Below are 20,601 nucleotides of genomic sequence, written 5' to 3' on the forward strand. Positions count from 1 at the left end.
TTGTTTTTAAGTGTTGCATTGATTCTCTGAAAACAAGTCTTAATATCATATGCAAGTTTGCTTCTTGAGTAAATGTATGTTTGAATAAATGCGTCTTTAAAAGGTGAACTGATTTTACCAAAAATAGTGTCTTAAACGAGCAGCAGTCATGCTGAAAAACAAAAGCCTGAGAAGCTGAAAGACCACACTTAAAAACAAGGATACAACAGATTTTTACATATATGTAGGGAAACACTGCTAAAGCATCTTCAAACTAAACTGCTCATTAATAAACTGTATTTCTCCATTTACAAACTGGCATATTCTATATTACTTAGAAATCATTACTTCTAACTGCTTATTTGACAAACACTGGAATCGCATTTTTAAACTGAAGCGCATACGGTATTTAAAACCTGTGTATTTCTCTGTTTACAAAAGTAGCATATTCTATATTGCTTCATAATCACTCACAAAACCCAAAACCAACAGCTGTTCTGTATAATCACATAGTGGTCTCAAACACATGCAGCACTACCAACTCACAATTAATAAATACAGTGTTACTGTACGCCAGCAGTGCTGTAATGGAATCCAACTGTCCAGGAGTGACATCTATGCAAACGACTTCCAGAAGAAAAAAAAATTAAACCGAACACGAGGGGCCTCGATTTGACCTTCGGCTGCTGTAAGAAACGTAAATCCACCTGCTGATGACACAGAGGTCCGGCACACACCATAACTCTCCTGCGAGCGTCACATGACACAGACCGCTTAGTGTAAGACGGATTATCCACAGTCAATTTACCCAACTCTTCCCTGAGAGGTAAAGCGGAGCATGCGTGCAGAAAGGTGAGCTAGTGTAAACATAAACATCACCAAACATCAACCAAACGACCATCTCAAGCTTCCCAAGAGGAGCCATGTTAGGTGCAACAGCTGTCTGCGCTAAAAACAGCATCCGTGACGAAAAAATATCTAGCTATTTGGTCTATAAATAGCTGGCATGGCTCAGTTGCGTCATGCACACTCGCAGTAAAAAGGTTTGTGCTGTGATTGCGCTTCCTTGCTTCTGGTGAAAAGGAAGCATTCAACACAATTACAATAGATTGGCTGGACCCTCGACGAGTCTCTAAAAATAGTAATAATAATCAAAGGGTCACAAAAGGAAAGGATCGAGACCAAATGACTGTTTATCACCACTGCTTCATTCCAAGATACTCCAAAGCTTAGGTATTAATATAGGAAATGATAGGCAATAGTTCACCCAACACTGAAAACTGTCATCGTTTCCTCACCCTCATGTTGTTCCAAACCTGTATTTATTTTTTTATTACTACATGTAATAATATTTGGGGAGAGTAAGGTTTTTTTTTTTAAAGAAATTATATTTTAATGAAGTACAGTTGCATTAAGTGAAAAGTGGTAATAAAGACATTAATGATGATTTTTGTTTCTATTTCTGATTCAAACATGCTGTGTTTCTGAATTTTCTATTCTAAGAATCCTGAAAACAAACATACATCACGGTTTCCACAAAAACATGAAGCAGCACAGCAGTTTTCAACATTCATATTAATAATCAGAAATGTTTCTTGAGCATCAAATCAGAATGATTTCTGAAGGATGATGTGACACTGAAGATTGGAGTAATGATGCTGAAAAATGAGCTTTGAATCACAAGAATAAATTACATTTTATAATATAATCAAATAGAAAACAGTTATTTTACATTGCAATAATATTTCAGAATATTTCAGTTTTTACTGTATCTTTGATCAAATAAATGAAGCCTTGGTGAGACTTCTGAATTTAGAAACCCCAACATTATAATATACAGTATGAAATACACTATATGCTATCTGATAAAGATTACATTTAACAGTTTCAATAAATTATTAGCCTGAAGAAAGATTAACTTTAGATGCTAAAGATCTAAATGTATAAAAAAAAAAAAAAAAAAAAAGTCATGCAGGTTTGAATTGAAACTATCTATATTACGGAAATTAAATACAATAGTTAGCCTAAGTGCTTTAGAGAGGATTTTCGGTGTTAAAACAAAAGGATAAAATTACTGCATTTATTCTCGGTTCACTTATAAATATCAGAAAAGGGTTTCGTCATTCTTCCACAGGAAAAACGTTAAAAGATCACAACTGGACGGGATTATTGAGAGCATGGTCAGCGCTGGTGAGTCACAGCTGCCAGCGCTGGAGCATTTTGGTCTTGAACTAGGTCAGGGACCCGGAGCATCGCAGCTACTCCGGACTACTGGCTAGACCTGAAATATCAGACAAATGCCTTGAGACACCATCGTGAAGGCCTGAGACGTTCTGCTGCATGCCAGAGACAGAAGCCACACTACAATACCGACACAGCTGCTCCTTGAACAGACATCTAGCTATTCTTTAAAGGACATTACGGATGACATTTTCACTCCCACTGAAACCAGTCCGTCCTGATGCCACACCGCTGCCGTCACCTGCCGTGCCATTTTACAACAAAACACAAGCGCTACGGGATTCATTTGTGTCAGACGTGTCGCGAAACACTGACATATGTACCTACTGAGAGGGATTTCAGCGCATTATCTTTCTGTTTCTCACCAGCTGGTTATGTCTTACTACATTGGAGCATGTGTTGCCATCGATCTGTAACGAGAAAGTAAACACAACACACTATAACCGCATCAGATGCAATATTCCATAAATATGTTGGGAAGGTTTCTAAAAATTCCTCCCGTTGGCAAGTATCTACAGTGCCTATGAGAGGACAGTTCCCTACTGAGACTGCTTTCCCAGGACCTGTGTGTCTAAACAGTCTTTTTTTAAACACATCTCAGAAGCAGAGTGCAAAATACAGTGACTGAAAAGAGTGCAATAACATTTAATGGCATATTAATTAGCATACTGCATTAGAGAGAAATGGAAAAGGTAATTGCTTGTTTGTGTCAAGTGTCCACATAGTAATATAATTTCAATGTGTCACATTTCAACAGGCATTTGACACCTAGAGAAACTGTTATGTATGTAAATACAAAAATACGAGGAAATGCTGGCTGAGCTGACAGCATCTGTAACGTACAGCCTTACAAAACATCACCATTAACCATTTCCTTTAAGATTAACCATTAAGATTTTTCCCCACTTCAGCCTCCATCTTAATACGTCAAGGCGTGTATCAGTTAAACTGCGAGGTGAGGTGAGGCTATTTGGGTTTTGAAAAGCCCAAATCACAGCCGAGACTCACAGATGGATTTGCATGTGAAAATACTGTGGGATTGATGAGCATTCCATTAGAGACTCGGATCAAAACCAGGAAAGCACAGCATGCAGCCCTCAGTCCCCTCAAAAAACACCTGTTTCCCAGTCACGTCGAGAAGCAGGCGCTGAGATGCCAGACGTTTGTCCGAGCGTAGATGTCTTACCTGTTAGATGATGCTTGTCATGCTGTCTATCCAACTGATCCGATCAATGGACAGAAAGCAGCCGATCAATGGACAGAAAGCAGCCGGTCCACGTCTCATTCCCAAACAGAAGCATTCTAGCATCCTGCCACCATTGTTGTGCTGCTTTATCTTCTGGTATGAATGAAGATGTCATCAAACGCTGTCGGTAAAATCATCGGGAAAACATGAAGGGAAAAAAAAAAAATCATCTCTTTTTTCATCTCCTTCTCACTTGCAACCTTTTTCCTCTGCCGTTTCGCCTGTATCCATCTCTTGTGGGGCTATAAAGCGCTGTTGCCATGGAAATGCAAAAGGCTGTTACGGGATTGGCTGGGGAGGGTGATGAAGCAGCTCGGGGACGGCCCTCAAACTGCCGCTCTCGTGAACGGCCCTGCCTCCTCCTGCTTGCATTCGCTCTTCCAGACTGACTGATAGCTATTAGATTCAGTCAGGGAGAGGAGAGGAACATCTGCAGCTTCATATGAGCGCAGGTCTGTCAATAAGCATTACGCAGCATCGATGCAATAAAAGAAAATTAATGAGGGGGAAAAAATGAACAGGGAGGAGTCACTGAAAATGCCATAATGACATCAATCTCATAAATAGACTCAAGCCGGCAGACTTCTTTAGCTACTCCTGCACTGATTTTGGAGGGAAATGTACAGAGTTTTATGGAACAAATTTAAAAACGGCGAGGTAAAACATTTAAAACATGTATTGCATTCCTGTACTGATTTTGTAGGGTAATCTGTGGAATAAATTCAAAAACGTATGTAAAATGTAAAAAAGTATGCCTATATATATATATACTCATGCATGCTTTTTGGACTAACATTACCCACAACTAATAATTACTGATGGAAAATCAATATCTAGACAGGTGGTATAACTTTAATGAAATTTAAGGTAATATCATGTAAAATAATTTACATCTAAATGTGCCATACTTAAATATTCCAGGCTATTCAGTATAAGCATTATATCGCCATCCTGCACTCTAAATATCAGCATCAGCCAATGAAAACCCATAACGGTCAACTACTACCCACAATCCCTTGCACTACAGAAGTGTACCGGTTAAGTTTGACATGTCCAGAACAGAAAAATGATGAGGAATGTGAGATAAAGCTGCACAGCTGTACTGTCTTACAACACTTAGTATGTACTATCTTAACAGTAAAGTAAAAGAAGATAAACATATGAAAAAAGTTCTCATCATATTTTACCACTAGGTCTTTAATTGTAAAACATATCTGGACATCTGCCATCTGTCTGGTTTGCTCTCGAGAACACTGTGTTCTAGTGTTTAATCAAACTATAGACATTAATGGCTGCTTTGATTTACTTTCAAAAAGAGCTTCAACTTGCAAATATACAGTCTCTCAGCTCGTTCTGTTATTAATCTTTCAAAAATTACTTACACGTGATTATTTGCATGTACTAAAATTTCCCTTCAGACATCTGAGAGAGCATGTTCTGGCTTAAAGCGACGGTGTTTTGCACTGGAAAAACTTACATAATCATATGTGGAAAACCATCAGTGATGAATATTAGCTCACTGAAGCCACACCACGGTTCCCAGAAAAACATTGAGCTCTTAGATTAATTCACTTAAACAGTGCTAATGTGAGGTCGGCCCGTAGATTAGATATGTGTGACATTTCATATGGCGCTGCCTTAAGCTCTGCAGGGACGCTAAGAGCTCTTTATTGATTCCTTTAAGGTTGGCGACCAGCACGATTGGGAATCTGGAAGCGGTGTACAATTACGACAACGCATCAGGTTAGTTATTCAGCACAGCAGTTTCAGACGTCCGATTTCATACTGAATGCCTACAGGAGAGAAACTGAAAACTATCATGACACGATGATGATGTAGCTCATTTCATCTGGCATTAAACACTGTTATTTGAATAATTATTTGGAAACTCTAGAGGTAGTGGTTACATGATAGTTTTAAATTGGTTAATATTTTACTTTAAAATGATCATATAAAATATCTTCTTTAATATTTGCACTATGGTTTGGAAGTCTGATGATGTCTTAAGAAATAAATACTGTTTTTTTTTTTAATCAAGGATGCAAAAGAGACAATAAAGACATTTATAATGTCAAAGATTCAAATATATGCTGTTCTTTTGAACATTCTATTAATCAAAGAAAGAATGTATCAGAGTTTCCACAAAAATAAAAGCAGCACAACTCCTTTGAAAAGATAAGAAATGATAAGAAATGAGCATATCAGAATGATTTCTGAAGGATCAGGTGAAACTGAATAATGATGCTTTAACGTCAGAAATAAATTACATTTTAAAATATATTCAAATACAAAACAGTTATTTGAAATGGTTAAAATATATTTTTGATTAAATAAATGCAAGCCTTGGTAAGCACAAAACACTTCTTTAAAAAAAAAAAACCTTTGACGCCAAACTTCTGAAGCTTTTAAAGTGTGTACTATGAAAATTAGTCTTATGCATCTACAAATTTCACTCACATGGCTATCTTGAGAACCACACTCGAAGCCTTAAAAGATGTGGTGTGCATATCTCAGTATGTGTTATTCAAAAACAGGAAGTACAATGGGGACCTTGGGTATGTTTGACATTTCACATCCTTCTAGCCGACCTGACGACAGAACCTGTTGTGTTCAGCACCAAACGCCACTCATCCGTTATCCCACCATCAGCAGGTTTCTGTTAACAGACCCGTCTATCTCACAACAGCAATTAGTTAAATTTAATTGATCTGAAGTCCTCTGGCGTCTCAACGCAGCCGACATAACACAGACGCAGGAGTCTGACACTCGCTGGCTCTGAACGCACACGACCCACGTCACTGGTCCAGCGTAACTGCTGAACACTACAAAATAAAACTGGATTTTAAAATGCAAAGCTAAATCTCTGAGCACACAACAGTGACAAAGGACTTCCTTCTGTTTCCTTTGCTTTGGATACATTGCATAACAGAACAAAGAACAGGGGAGTACTTTGACTATTACAACTGTTGGCTATTGTGATAAAGAGATTAAACAGCTATTTGCTATGGGCATCGGTGCCATGAGAATACCAACACCATTATCCCATTTCTGAGAGTGTTAAAGGCTAAAGCTAATTCTTTAAAGTGAAATAATTAGCCGTGGAAGATTGTAACAAACCTTTAACCTGAAGCAACTTCATCAAGCACTAAGAATATCTGGGTTCAGGACTTACTTTGAAAATGTTTTTGCTCCACGAATAATTACAAAGAAATGGCAAGTAATGCACTGAATTAAATATGAGATTAAAAGAAAAACAGACTGAAAAAACATGAACAGAACGTATTTTCTTATAAAAAATAATAATGAAAAAACTCCACAAACTACAGATGACAAGACACCTAAAGCCAAAAATATCACAGAAACTGGAGGGAAAACACTCAGAACACCCTAGTAACCACATAGCAACATGATAAAAATAGTCAGAATGCCTTAGCAACCACAAAGCAACACCCTGACAACCAGCCACGTGCAGCATTGTGCTATTTGGACTCGAGAAGCATCACTAATATTTTCTATATAAAACGTAAAAATTTAGATCATACTTAAAATATATTTAAAAAAATTATTAAATCACAAAAAGTTATTTTTTTCATAACTCTGTGAGTATGCTTTTGGCAATGTGCTATTTATATCATTATATATCATTCTGATTCTGATTTGGAATCAGGAAGCATTACCTTTACGATACAAACAAAAAGTAAAATCTAGCTTATATTTAGAACAAAACAAAAAAAACATTTATTTAATTTAATGGTTACTTAAATGAAAAATAATGATAGCTAAATTTCATTGTTTTAATATTATGCCAAAATTATAATATTAAATATTTTCTGTAATATTTACAGTATTATATACAGTATTTGTTTTAAGAAATTAGTACATTTATTCGTCAAGGATGCATTAAATTGATCAAAAGTGACAGTAAAAATTTCTACATTATTACAAAAAAAACCTATTTCAAATAAACACTGTTCTGTTGAACTTTCTATTCATCAAACCCTGTAAAAATCTAGTTCATACAAAAAATATCCACAAAAAATAATAATCCAAAATAAAAATTACATTTATTTTAATTTTTTTTTAATGGTTACTTAAATGAGTAAAAATTATTTCCACGTCATTGTTTGAATTGATTAATATTTTACTTTAAAATGATTTTTTCATAACATTTTTTTTTGCAAAGTCTGCCTATGTGAATTAAAATACTTTGACACAAAAAGTCACCTGTACTTTGGCATTGCATTGTGCAACTTGGAATCAAGAAGCATAACTAAGCATCTATTTCGTAAAATATGCACAAAATGCATTTATTATGACTTTGTGAAGTCTGCCTGTGTAAAATACAATACTCTGACATCAAAAGATAATGTGCATCACTGTCAAAACTGAATAACAGATAATCCATTCCAAAGTGCTTCCCTCTCACTAATCGCACACACGGCGAGGTGCTTTGCTTCCTACGACGCTTTTTCGAAAACGCCATAAAATTCTTATCAGAACATTCGAAGTCTCTTCTGCTTCAGATAAATTAGAGGCAAATAAGTCGGAGACGACGCGCCGCTACACAAGACACATGAATAAATAGAGGAAGAGGGAAGCGCAAACAAACCCTTGACGTGAGGGGCGGATGATGAGAAAAGGCAGTTTATTTATAGAGCGGGCCAGCTGATAGTGGCTCGCCTCCGTGCTCACTCGTTTCTTTAAATTATTGTAATAAATCACTCACCTCACGGGGATTTGAGCTCAGATAATCGTCAGCCACTCATCTCATGCCGAGCCTCTACTCCGAGCTATTAAAAAGCCTTTTTAGGGGCCGGTTGTGGGAAAAATGTAACCTATTGAGAAAAGAGCTTGCGTCGGAGTCTGAGATGCTACCTCTCCAGTGTTGGCAGAGCACATTAAGGGGGCTCGGGGTATAATGCATGAGTTTTATAAGGCCGATACCTGATGCGACTGCTGATATGCTGTTGGGTAATGGGGAGGAACAAATAACGTGGCTAGGAGGGAAAATGCAAAAGCACCGTGACATACAAATGAGACCAAACGCACGTGAGCCAAAGAAAATCTCCCAATCTCAAGTCAAATCATTATCAAGATTCATATATGCAAATATGACACATGTAAGCTGAGAACATGTCATTTTAAACCTAGTTCCTCGGATGCTATAAAACTACGCAACTAAATTATCAATGGCAACCTCTCCTCAACCTTTTGCGTTGCTTTGCGTTGCAAATACCTGCTGAATAACACATGCAAATCTAAAAAAAAAAACCTCACAATAAAATGCAAATTGCTTAACAAGTAAGCAACACAGCTCAACGGGATGATGAAAGGGCCGATGGCGTAAGTGGGTCGCTGTGTGCAGTGGCAGGAAAATTCCACTGGCCCTCGTACATTATCAGATACAAACTTGCAGAGGAACTTTGCTGAACCGCAGAAGCCATAAAGCCTCACCACAGACACAAATGCAGCTAATGAAAGCCAAAGATGCCAGCTAGCTCTTTCCTGATAACGATGAAATCCGTAAATGGAAATGCTGCAGTTTTGATGCAACATGCCAGTTTTTGATGTTAAGCTTATCATATAAATATTCAAATGACATGAAAAATCAGTTTGTAGAACAGGACGACTTGGGCCGTCATCGATGTTTTTTTTAATTAGCATAACTTGAGGCTTGAGAAATCGATCACACTGTTGAATACTGCATCAGGTGTTTGATATTTAGTATCATTTTACAGCAAGATTAAACACAAACAATGCTGGAAACACTGACTGTGCAGCAGTTGTGTAAAAGAGAAACAAACATGGCATCTACTAAAAAGAGCAGATTTTTCAGCTTTTTGACAGTATGCATATGAATATTTATATTGATATATTATGAATTATAAATATAAATCTGAATCATTAAAACTGAGAGATTGACATGATTGATGAAGCAAATTTTGCCAATTCTAACAAATTTTTGATATTAAACCGTTTAAAAATAGAGATGCTACTGAAACGTGCAAGGGAAATGTCACAGGGACTTTTGTGAACAGTTTTTTTGAGACATTACATTATTTAATCAGAGTTTTGAATCAATAAATTGAAATGAATGGTTTTGCACTTACTCATGGAAAACTGAACTGAGAAATCAAAATTCCCTTGATTTTTTGACATATACAAGGTCACTGTACTATAAAAACATTCTGTAAGTTTCAGAACTCAAAGCTTACTCGTTAGTCTAAAAACAGCTTAAACTGAAGTCAGTCTGCCAAAACGAAATCCACACTTTTATGATGTAATAGTGTGGATAAACACCTCCTCCATAGACGAAGATCAACACCGGCTTCTACATCGCTGCCTGTTTAGCCCCGCCCACAGATTCATGCATGTAGTGTAAATAACGAGAGAGCCAAACGCAGGTCTATGCAGAAATCAAACGATAAAGATGCTCTGAAGACAACAAGACGCTGTTCAGTGCCAAGTTGTGGAAAAACAGTAGGCTATTTGCATTGCCTTTCTTCTGATCCCAAAATTAGGAAAAAGTGAATGAAGTTTATTTTTAATTAAGTCAGTAAGAACTTGGTCCTTTGTTCACATTTTACTGCGGATTTGTCTACAAACAAGGCACAATTTGATGCGGGATTTTCAGAAAGACTGAACCTAAAAGACGACGCTGTGCCGACTACACTAGATCTGACAGTAATCGCACCACACAAGTGAGAGTAACTTTGTATTAGGTGGTCACTATTGCTTTGTCTGCTATGACAAATCATTTGACGTGTATTGAGTATTTATGTACTTTTAACTTCAATCAGAGCAGCAAAAACGTATAATCTCAAGATTATACGTGGACCTTAGAGAACAGTACAAAATAATAAAAAAGGCATTACCCCTTTAAATCAGAAGTGTTATAAAAACACGGATGAGTTACAATAAAAGGACGGATCACAATTTAAAGGTGGGGTAAGCGATTTCTGGAAGCCAATGTTGATATTTGAAATCACCAAAACAAACACGCCCCTACAACAAAAGGGTCTCGCCCCTATTTTGATAGCTCCGCCCCACACATTTGTACGCAACACAGGCAACGATTAGTTCTGTGAAACAAAGCAAAACCAATGTTACACCGTGTCTACACCGGACACAAGCGGTGCAACAAAATACTATAGAAGTCAGAGCTCACAAAATCGCTAGCCCGACGTCCCGGGGCTATTGTGTTTTCCAGTCGGGCTACCAAAATGTATCACTGCCCTGCCCGACGGCTACCTTAAAATACAGGGCTCCCGCAGGTCCTTAAAAACTCTTCAATTTAGTTGTATCAAACTTAAGTTAACTTAAATACGTTAAATGGTATAAGAAATGTCTTAATTATAATTTCAAGAGGTCTTACAGTTGGGGACGGGCAGACAAGAATGGCGATACGTCTGGATTAAACTTCAAAGGCAATGATGTCATTGAATAAATATGAGTGCTGCACGTTTCAAATCAAAACACGACACGGATGTCTTTATGTGAATGTATCTGAAGGGAACCGACGTGTTGGTGGCATTTTCATTTCATCTTACCTATAATACCTGATAAAGCAGTGTTTATGAGCGCGGATGGTGCTGCACTGTGTACTGGAAACCGCTATATTAAGCCGCTCCTAAAGCACCACCTCGTGGCAGAGAATAAATTTGCATTTCCAATAAGCCTTTCTTGTATGGTCAGATCAATGCAAATATCGACCATTGTTTTCAAGCAGCAAACACAGAGTTGTAAATGAGAAAGAAGTTAATGTGCCTTCTAAAAATCTAAACAATTAGACAGTAATATTTATTCGTTTTAATTTAATATAATAATTTATATGCTTTATTTATCCCTTTTCATAAAAATGGTCTAAGGCTGAAATGCTGCTGTATAAGATTTTTGTTTTTGTGAAAACCTGTATCTGAACTGTAAATCATGTCATTTTATGGCTTAATACTGTATGTTACCATAGACATTGTCCAAGTCCGCTTATACGGTGTTCATTTTACTTGTGCAGCTCTTAAAATGGGTCATAAATCTGCAGATACCTTGTAAATAGTGAAATCAAATTCCTTCCTTCATATTTGTTGATATTTGTGTATTGAAAATATTTTTGATTGACGATTAGACTCCTATCCGATTTTCTATATTTAAAAAAAAAATTCTACCAAAATCTGAAGAGTACCTGCCCGAAGGGCTACCAGGGATTTAGAAATTTTGCAAGCCCAGGAAGTCATTATAATCAGTGATTCTGTCTACACTGGATGCTGTGCAGCGTGGCAAATCTCAACAGAAGACTGCTGCCGTGTTCTATTTATGAAAAAGGGGAAAGGGAAGTGGTGTGTGGCCAAGTATGGGGGTTCGGTGCCTTGCTCAAGGGTCTCACCTCAGTCGTGGTATTGAGGGTGGAGAGAGTGTTGGTTATTCACTCTCCCCACCTACAAGCACTGCCGGACCTGAGACTCGAACCCATGACCTTCGGGTTACAAGTCCGACTCTCTATCCATTAGGCCGTGACTGCCCCCTTATGACGTGCTGACCAAAGCAACCTCGGCGTCCGATCGCTTCCTTCAGTTCTCTCCAGCGCTGGAAAGCTGATCCGATATTTACACGGGTCCTACTTCTTGCCTTATCATTCCACAGACGTTTTCCTCTTTTGTTTTTTATCCGCCATCTCTATCTTTCTGTCGTCGCTCGGCTAATGTCCGTCCTGTGCACTGAACACTCTCTCCTCCACATCATGAATAGACACGCCCCTTACTGCTGATTGGCTACAAGTTTGTTTTGTTACTCGGCCCGACTCAATTTTCTAAAGCGTTTTTGGAAAATTGCATACCCCACCTTGAATGGCACTGTCTTTAGAACTTAATGGGTAACACTTAACAACATGGTACCATTAGTAAACATTAGTTAATGCATTAACCAATATCATCTAACAATGAGCAATCCATTTGTTACAGTATTTATTATGTTATTAAAAATAAAAACTGTTAGCTCATTAAATAATATCAACAGATACAATTTGATTTCAATAACATATTACTAAATGTTGAAATTAACATTAAAATGTTAAAAATTAACAAATTAAACTTTATTGCAAATGGTTGGCAATCATTACAAATACATCATTAATCTATTTAATACATATCGTCTCTCAGCATCTACCATAAGATCTTTTCACCAGTTACTTTTAGTTCAGAGCCAATGCCATCAATCAAACTCACAGTGGGCGTGGCCTCAGAGCACCACACATGGCCCAATACCATTAGCGTCTGGATGGGCTCCAAGTGCAAAAAGTGAAAAATATACAGTTGCTTCTTGGAGCATTAACGACACGCTGCTTGGAGCCTGCAATGACACAATCAACCCCCAACCCCCCCCCCCCCCCCCCCCAACCCTGGACCCATTTGTTACCAAGATTAGGCATCTATTAAGACCAACGGGCCATTTCCTGATTGCATTCATTAATAATGCTGCTCTGCTTTGTGGAGAACGGCTATTGCCCACACACAAACCAAAACCTGACGAACTGATGTCACAAAAGAGGTTGAAGCAGGTAGGTCTGTACTAATAGAGTGGTGTATTGCCTTTCCGTGTCTATTACTGTAAGTGGGGCGGACAAACACTATTAAAATTTCAAAAGACAGTGACGTTTGGCTATGCCGTCACAAGCGGCATGAGCGCAATAACGCTTGGGGATGGTCCTGTGCAACTTTTCCATTTGTGAAATTGGGACGAGGTCAGTGGATGGAATAATTTCAACACACAGAGGCTTCTGATGGTGTCAGCCAATATGTTTGAGGGGATAGTTCACCCTATAATGAAATTCAGTCATGCTCGCCCTCATGTCAATCCAAACCCGTTTGAGTATCTTCATGTAGCGCTTTCATATACAACAACAGTTGGTGACCATGTCTCCCAAGTTCCAGAACAATAATAAATAACAAAAGTGACAAAAAAAGAACTATTAAAGTAATTCATAACATGTACACCATATTCAAAAGACATATGATAGCTTTGTATAAGAAACAGCCCAAAATGAAGTCATTATTTGCTCCATATTTGAATGGATCAATATTAGGTTTGACAGCTGTACATTTTAAGTCAATAATGGCAAACAGTTTAGATTCGTTCATCATACAAAACTAACACATGACTTCAAAAGACTTGAAAGATGACGCAAAAGAAACGCAGTGCTCTTTTTAGAAGCTTGACAGAGATGGTCACTATTGACTGCTATCAGTTGGGGTAATAAAAAAAGAGCTACATGATCCTTTTGTGTTTCACAGGAAAGTTTGAAAAATATGGAATATGGTTTCTGCCACTGAACAAAAATTTTTAAAATGTAATTGCGACTTTACATCTCACAATTCTCACTTTTTTCTCAGATTTGCAAGATATAAACCTGTAATTGCGAGTTATAAAGATAAATTCGCAAGATATAAACTTTTAACTCATAGTTATAAAGTCAGAATTGCAAGAAATAAATTCGGAATTGTGAGAAATAAATTCAGAACTGTGAGATATAAATTCTGATTTTTTTCTGACTTTATTTCTTGCACTTGCAAATTTATATATTGCAATTCTGACTCTTTTTTGTGCAATTCTTCTTTTTCTCAGAATTGTGAGAAAAAGACAATTTTGTGAGATAAAAAGTGGCAATTACCTTTTTTATTTTTATTCAGTGGCGGAAACAAGCTTCCATAGAAAAGACATGAGGGTGATTAAATAGTTTTCATTTTGTCCGTAAACCATTCCATTAGGATCTCATGATCATTCTGTCAGGTTACGGTTCCTCTTCCAAACCATCTAAAACAGCTCTAGAACGCAGATGCTGTTCCCCTCGTCGACTGCGAGAATCAGCTCTTCCAGATCAGATGAGCTGACTAATGAGCAGAACAGGGAATAGAGACGTCGATGGAGATGGTATGGTTATTTGTAACTTTCCGTAAGTTATATAAAAACACCCAAGCATATGCCCACACAGCTCTTCTGCCAACACCAACACACTTCCTGCTACAGTATGCTTATTAACGAGCACTATGGGTATATTTGGAAGCGGAGATACCAGTGGTGCCCAGTGGAAACGTTCGCCAAGAAAATCCAGCAAGAAATAGAACGGGACGCATCAGTGCCGGAATGACTGATGGGCCGATTCTCAAATACTCAAGGAGATCCAGAACAAGCTATGCTAAACATGATACAAAGCGCTCACACACAAACCTACACACTTCATTTATTAATGGTCTCACCTGAGAGATATACAGTGTCTGGAGACGAGAGGGTCGAGCGTCTCCGTTACACTCTCGGCCCGCTCAAGAGAAAACCGCTACTGTTACACAGGTTAACAGATTCCACTGTACACCAAAAACTGTCAATCATATCACGCATGCGAACTCGAACGATGTAAGATTTGGCTTTTGCATTAATTCATTTTAAAGAAAGGGCTAGGAAGATATGCATGATGGTATGTAACGTGCAATGGCATAAACAATTCAACCTGCGATTCTGATACAGTTTGTACTACGGCGCAAAAGAAAAAACTGTTTACGCTGAAACTTGTCTCGCAGACATGCATTTAGCTGATTGAAATAGGAGCAATCTATGTTTTGTAGGCACGGTTTAAGGGGAGGTTTATGGTTAAGCAAAGCTGCAACTTAATAAAAAATTAGCATAATTAATAAAATTAACATGAAAATCAACTTGCATACAATAGAGAGACTTGATGTCAAAACCTGGAAAACTAATTCAACATAGGTTCCCTTGAGATTTTCCTACGGGTTTTTATAATGGGGCTTTCAATTTATAAGTGAAATAAGGTCTGTGGTAAATATAAATGGACAATACATGGACATTTTGCAATGCATATTGACAACACACATACTGAAAATGCGAATTTTAAAAAGCGCATGTTTGTAATAAGTAACTGCATAAGAATGTTTGGTGTGTGAGCAGTTTACATTGTACAATAAATCATCTACGTGTCAAAAGTTAAGTTTTCCACATACCTTATTTTACTAGAAAAACTCCATTATAAAAACCCACAGGAAAATCTCGTGGGAACCCATGGTGAATTAGTCTCCTGGGTTTTGACGTCAAGGCTGCTGCTCTCTATTACATTTATTCATATATCAGCCACATTACACTGGCTTCAAACATTGCTAATTACATTTTTTTTTTCTGGGTCTTTGTACCATATTTATCCCTAAATACAGTAGTACATACTGGTACCAGGTACATATCAGACTCTAAAATGTACATATTAGTACCTACCCCAGTGGCAGCTACCTACCCCTTTTTTCAGAGTGGAAGTATTACATAAAATGCAAATCTGTTTTTGCTATGATTTAGTATCCAACATATTCATTTAATCATCTTTTCAAGTATATTTAATTCAGTGGATTAACAAAAACAGCAATTTCTATACGTTTATGTAATGTATAAAACATTTTGAGGTTGAATATCCATCAAAGATATCTAAATTGTAATATATACCGTTATTGTGATGTAAAATTAGTCAATTTTTCCCAAGAAAAAGCCACTGTAAAGAAAGCTCAGCACTGGCTCTTTCACAGTAACAACACAATGGATGACAAACTTCCTGGCCTAAATGAACATACGTATGTTCTGTAGCAGCTTCGTGGCCCCTAGCATGCTTCCTTGCCTTGTTTGGAGGGAATACATTTCAATGTTTACTATGTGGCTATAAATAACAAGGTTCAACTGCGTAGTGTCGCCCCGCCGCTTCGCTTCCCTCTCTCTGCTGTGCCACCGGCCCGTCGGGGTCACATCGGCATGCTGTCACGAGCCTGGCAGCGGCCTGCCTTGCCTCCGTCCACCGTACATCCCTGCCGGAGCTGCAGCCATTAGCAGGCGTTCTCCGGCCGGGCCGGGAGGGGGGAGTGGAAGGCAATCAATACTGTGACTCATTCTTTCTACGATGGCTGCTTCATAACAGGATTCATTAAGAACAAACCTAATCATTTTGGCAGGATAATTAGATACAGGGAAGCATTTTTTCCTCTCCCTCGATGTGCTTGAAAAGAACATGGCAAACTATGAGGTCTCGCTAACTAAAAATGTAGGTTGCTGGTGAAAGGGAGTGTCCTGCGAGCGCACGGCAAAACGAGGCTCCGAAGTGGAATAGCAGCTAAAATTAACAATTCCATGACAAGATAATTGTGACCCTGCGATTAAGACGTGAAGAACGTCCCAATTATCTTGACAAGAATGATATTATTACTGGAGGAAGCAGGACTGTGTTCGATGTGTTTATTAATCAAAGACAGATTAAATTAATGCTAGATATCGAGGATGTAACCACATATTTAAGACTGGGGGGACAATGTAGAAATTTACTGATCAACCATTGGTCAACACTAATTTCAATGTTGGGGAGAACCAATAATGGATGGATGGATGGATAAAACAAGCCAAACTACATATACAAAACAATGTTTTACAGCAAACTCTCTTCATCTTTGGGTAACGTATCTTTCAAGGCTTTCTAATCCTTACCCAGGTTAGTTATCTCTGACAGTTGATTAACTTTAGATATCCAACAGACCAAAACAGCCAAACATGACAAAAACTGGCAATTATTATAAGGACATGTACACAAAAACACATGATAGAGAGTCACGTCTGTATCATTCGAGTCAACCACATATGCAAAACACTATTGTAAAATGATAAAATATTTTAAAATTTACTTTGTTTTTTATGTCATATTTTTAAAATCATATTTTATCATGTTATATTCATAAGTATCCATTTCTATCTAATAAGATACTTTAGAGTGTGTAGCAAAATTTGAAAAACCTATCATCAAAAAAGCTATATATTTACACTTTTTTTGCTTAAAACAGTTAATTTTGACATAACTTTTTTTTGGGGGGGGGGGGGGGGGGGTTAAAGTATGCACTGTATAAAAACACAAAGCTGTTTTTCTATTACTTAAAAAATCCATACATCACTGTTTTTCCAGAATGCCGTAACAGTGTTCATCACAAACCGAAAATTTTGACATCAAAAAAAGTTAGGTAACACTTTAAGGTGTCCATAATACAGAGTAATTACCTAATTAAGTACTATGGAACAGCCTGTAATTACAGTTTGTAATTATATAGATGTAATAGGCAGCTACTGTTACACATATGTAACAAACCGAGTCTGTAACACCGCTACTAGTGCACTTAAGTACAATCTTGATACACTTTATTTTAAGTAGCTTATGCCTGTGTAATATTCTGTAATTTTAATGTAATTAGAAAGGCATTACATGTATTTAAGCTGTGTACTGGTGGGTTAAGTCAAACTAAGGTGCAGCTGGATAAGGTGTACAGTATAGATACACATGAAGTACACTTAAGTGCCTGTGTACTTACATTTGCAATTAGTCTGCAACACATGTAACAATCTTTTGGTTACACAAGTAGCTGGTTTGTTACATATGTGTAACAGTAGCTGCCTATTACATCTATATAATTACAAACTCTAATTACAGGCTGTCCCTAACTTAGTTACATGATAAGTAACGTTTGTTTCATGCAAGTACAACGGCTACTACTAAGTACTTAATTAGGTAATTACTCTGTATTATGAACACCTTAAAATAAAGTGTTACCAATAGTTATATTACATATATACAGCACAGTTTGACTTGAATTAGGTGTTCATCAGTCTACTTACAGTAGATAATCTTCTTCAACCAGGAAGGTCATCTCTGACAGCTAATTAACTTTGATTAGCACAAATTCAAAACCCAAAAAAGCAGCTTTCCTGAGGAAAACACATATGCAAAATAATCTATTTCAAAGAATTACACAGAAATATAAATGACAAGTAAGATATCTTGCTAAATACCCATGATAATATAAATAAATTCGATGCTAATTCATGAAAGTGAATAATTAATACAGCATACATTATTACAGGTACAGGTTTGACTACAGTATCAAACGGTGATAATGATTTGACTGCCCAGTGATAACCTCATTAATAATTCATGCTACCGCGAAGATTGGACAATTTATGAATGCCATCTAATCTAGACAACCGTAAAAGACTTAAGATAAGACTAAATATTACAATAATCTCCTCCACAATTAAATAACACCTTTAATACGCGCATACATTAATCTCATTACAACTCCCAAATGGTTTGTTTAAGTGGGGCAATCAGTTAAAAAAATAAAAAATCAGGGTTTAACGCGTTTAATTATTTATTTTGGTCACGAATGACAGCTAGAGAAGGCCGTGACTAACAAACTCACAAGCGACCGTTAAAATTAAAAAAGAGACCGTTGAGAATAACATTTCAGAATGCTTTGTTTTTTCTTACCTTCAGCGCGGAGTTTTCAGCTCAATCAGAGCGACGCGGCCAGCGATATCCGGCGGCTTTAGCTCACACTCATCCCCGCCGCAGGTCGAGGTGTCTGCCGGTCGCTACAACGCTATTTCCCCGCGCTGTCTGTAAGCGAGCCGCTGGCTACCGGTTCAGCCGACTAAATAAACAGCAAAACAGTGTCCTCCATGCAGTCAAAAAATAAAGTCCGGTGCTTTTAAAAAGCGCGTACGGCTGGCAATCCACAACATACACAAGTCAAAGAGGAAGTGACAGCACTGGTTATACCACAGCAGAGCTCGAGCTTGACTGTCACTGGCTTTGCATTGTTTTCAGCGTGAAGTGCAGCGGCACTCGGGCTTCCTGCATCATTATATCCGCTGCAGCTCATATAGTTGATCCCTTAAAAACAGCGTGCAGGTATGCGGATCCGTGCATTCCCGCGGGTACCGCGGGTCTATTTAAAGCTTATGCTGTTTCTCAAAACCTTGACCTATCTTTCAGTGCGAGCACGTCCTTTCCTTCTTTCTATCTTTACCGAAAGCGCGAGCAGCATCATTTCTGGTCCGATATCATTGGATGGTAAATTCGCCTCTCCCCTTCCTCTAGGGTTATTTTCCGTCGCTGTAGCGCCCTCTGCCGACGGAACACGATAATCGCTGCTTTTATTTTAAGTGTTTCTTAAAGAAATATTTCAGTTAAAAATAAACATTCTGCCATTAATTATATCATCATTTACTCATCCTCATGTTGTTCCAGACCTGTATGTTTCTTTCCTCTGTTGAACACAAAAGAAGATATTTTGAAGAATGTTTGTATTTGACAGTATGGGAAAAAATACTGTGGAAGTCAATGGGTGCCGTCAACTGTTTGGTTACGAACACGAGTCCAAGACAAAACAATAACGATTTCGGAACGTTTTTTTGCCTGCTGAGGAACGATAAAAACATTTAACAGCCAATCAGAATCCATCCTGCTTTTAAGTGCTCGAACATTTAAAGCGGCAGACGACGCTAATATAGTTATCATTACTGTTACTGTTCCTGGAGTGAACGGGTCTTTAAGCTCCAAAAAATATAACAATAATAACTATTAAAAAAACATATGACTGTTTTGTGATAAACTAAATTTAAATGTAGTCACACATAAATCCAAAGTCATTATTTTTACTATATGTTCAAAGTTGACAATTACTGAGAATTATGGAAGCCCGTTTCTGCCACTGAATAAATAATAATAAAAAAAGGTTATTGCGACTTTTTATCTCACAATTCGGACTTTTTTTATATAAACTTTAACAATTGCGAGTTAAAGTCCAATTTTGAGGGGGGGGGGGGGTTAATATGTTCCCAAAATTGCGAGTTTATATCACAATTCTGACTTTAGAACTCGCAATTGTGTTATAAAATCAGAATTGTGAGATATAAACTCGCAATTTTGAGAAAATGTCAGAATTGCGAGTTTATATCATGCAATTCTAAGAAAAAAAGACAGAATTGCGAGTTTGTATCACATAATTATGAGAAAAAAAGTCAGAATTGAAAGTGACGTCACATACAGCCAAGTATGGTGACCCATACTCAGAATTCGTGCTCTGCATTTAACCCATGCTAAGTACACACACACAGCAGTGAACACACACACACCGTGAACACACACCCGGAGCAGTGGGCAGCCATTTATGCTGCGGCGCCCGGGGAGCAGTTTGGGGTTCGGTGCCTTGCTCAAGGGCACCTCAGTCGTGGTATTGAGGGTGGAGAGAGCGCTGGACATTCACTCCCCCCACCTACAAATC

The 20,601-nt window shown here is 37.7% G+C and overlaps 1 protein-coding gene across 3 annotated transcripts in view; it reads right to left on the reverse strand.

Annotated features, from left to right (window-relative positions):
• The window catches only part of pitpnm2 (phosphatidylinositol transfer protein, membrane-associated 2), a 72,342-nt gene extending 52,939 nt beyond the window's left edge, over nt 1–19,403 (reverse strand). For all 3 annotated transcript variants that reach the window (XM_079407899.1, XM_079407900.1, XM_079407901.1), the window contains exon 1: nt 18,804–19,403. The gene's annotated coding sequence lies outside the window, so the exon portion shown is untranslated. The remainder of the gene's footprint in view (nt 1–18,803) is intronic.
• Nucleotides 19,404–20,601: the final 1,198 nt, after the last annotated feature.

The sequence above is a fragment of the Barbus barbus genome, assembly GCF_936440315.1.
Source record: "Barbus barbus genome assembly, chromosome: 45".
Lineage (NCBI taxonomy): Eukaryota > Metazoa > Chordata > Actinopteri > Cypriniformes > Cyprinidae > Barbus > Barbus barbus.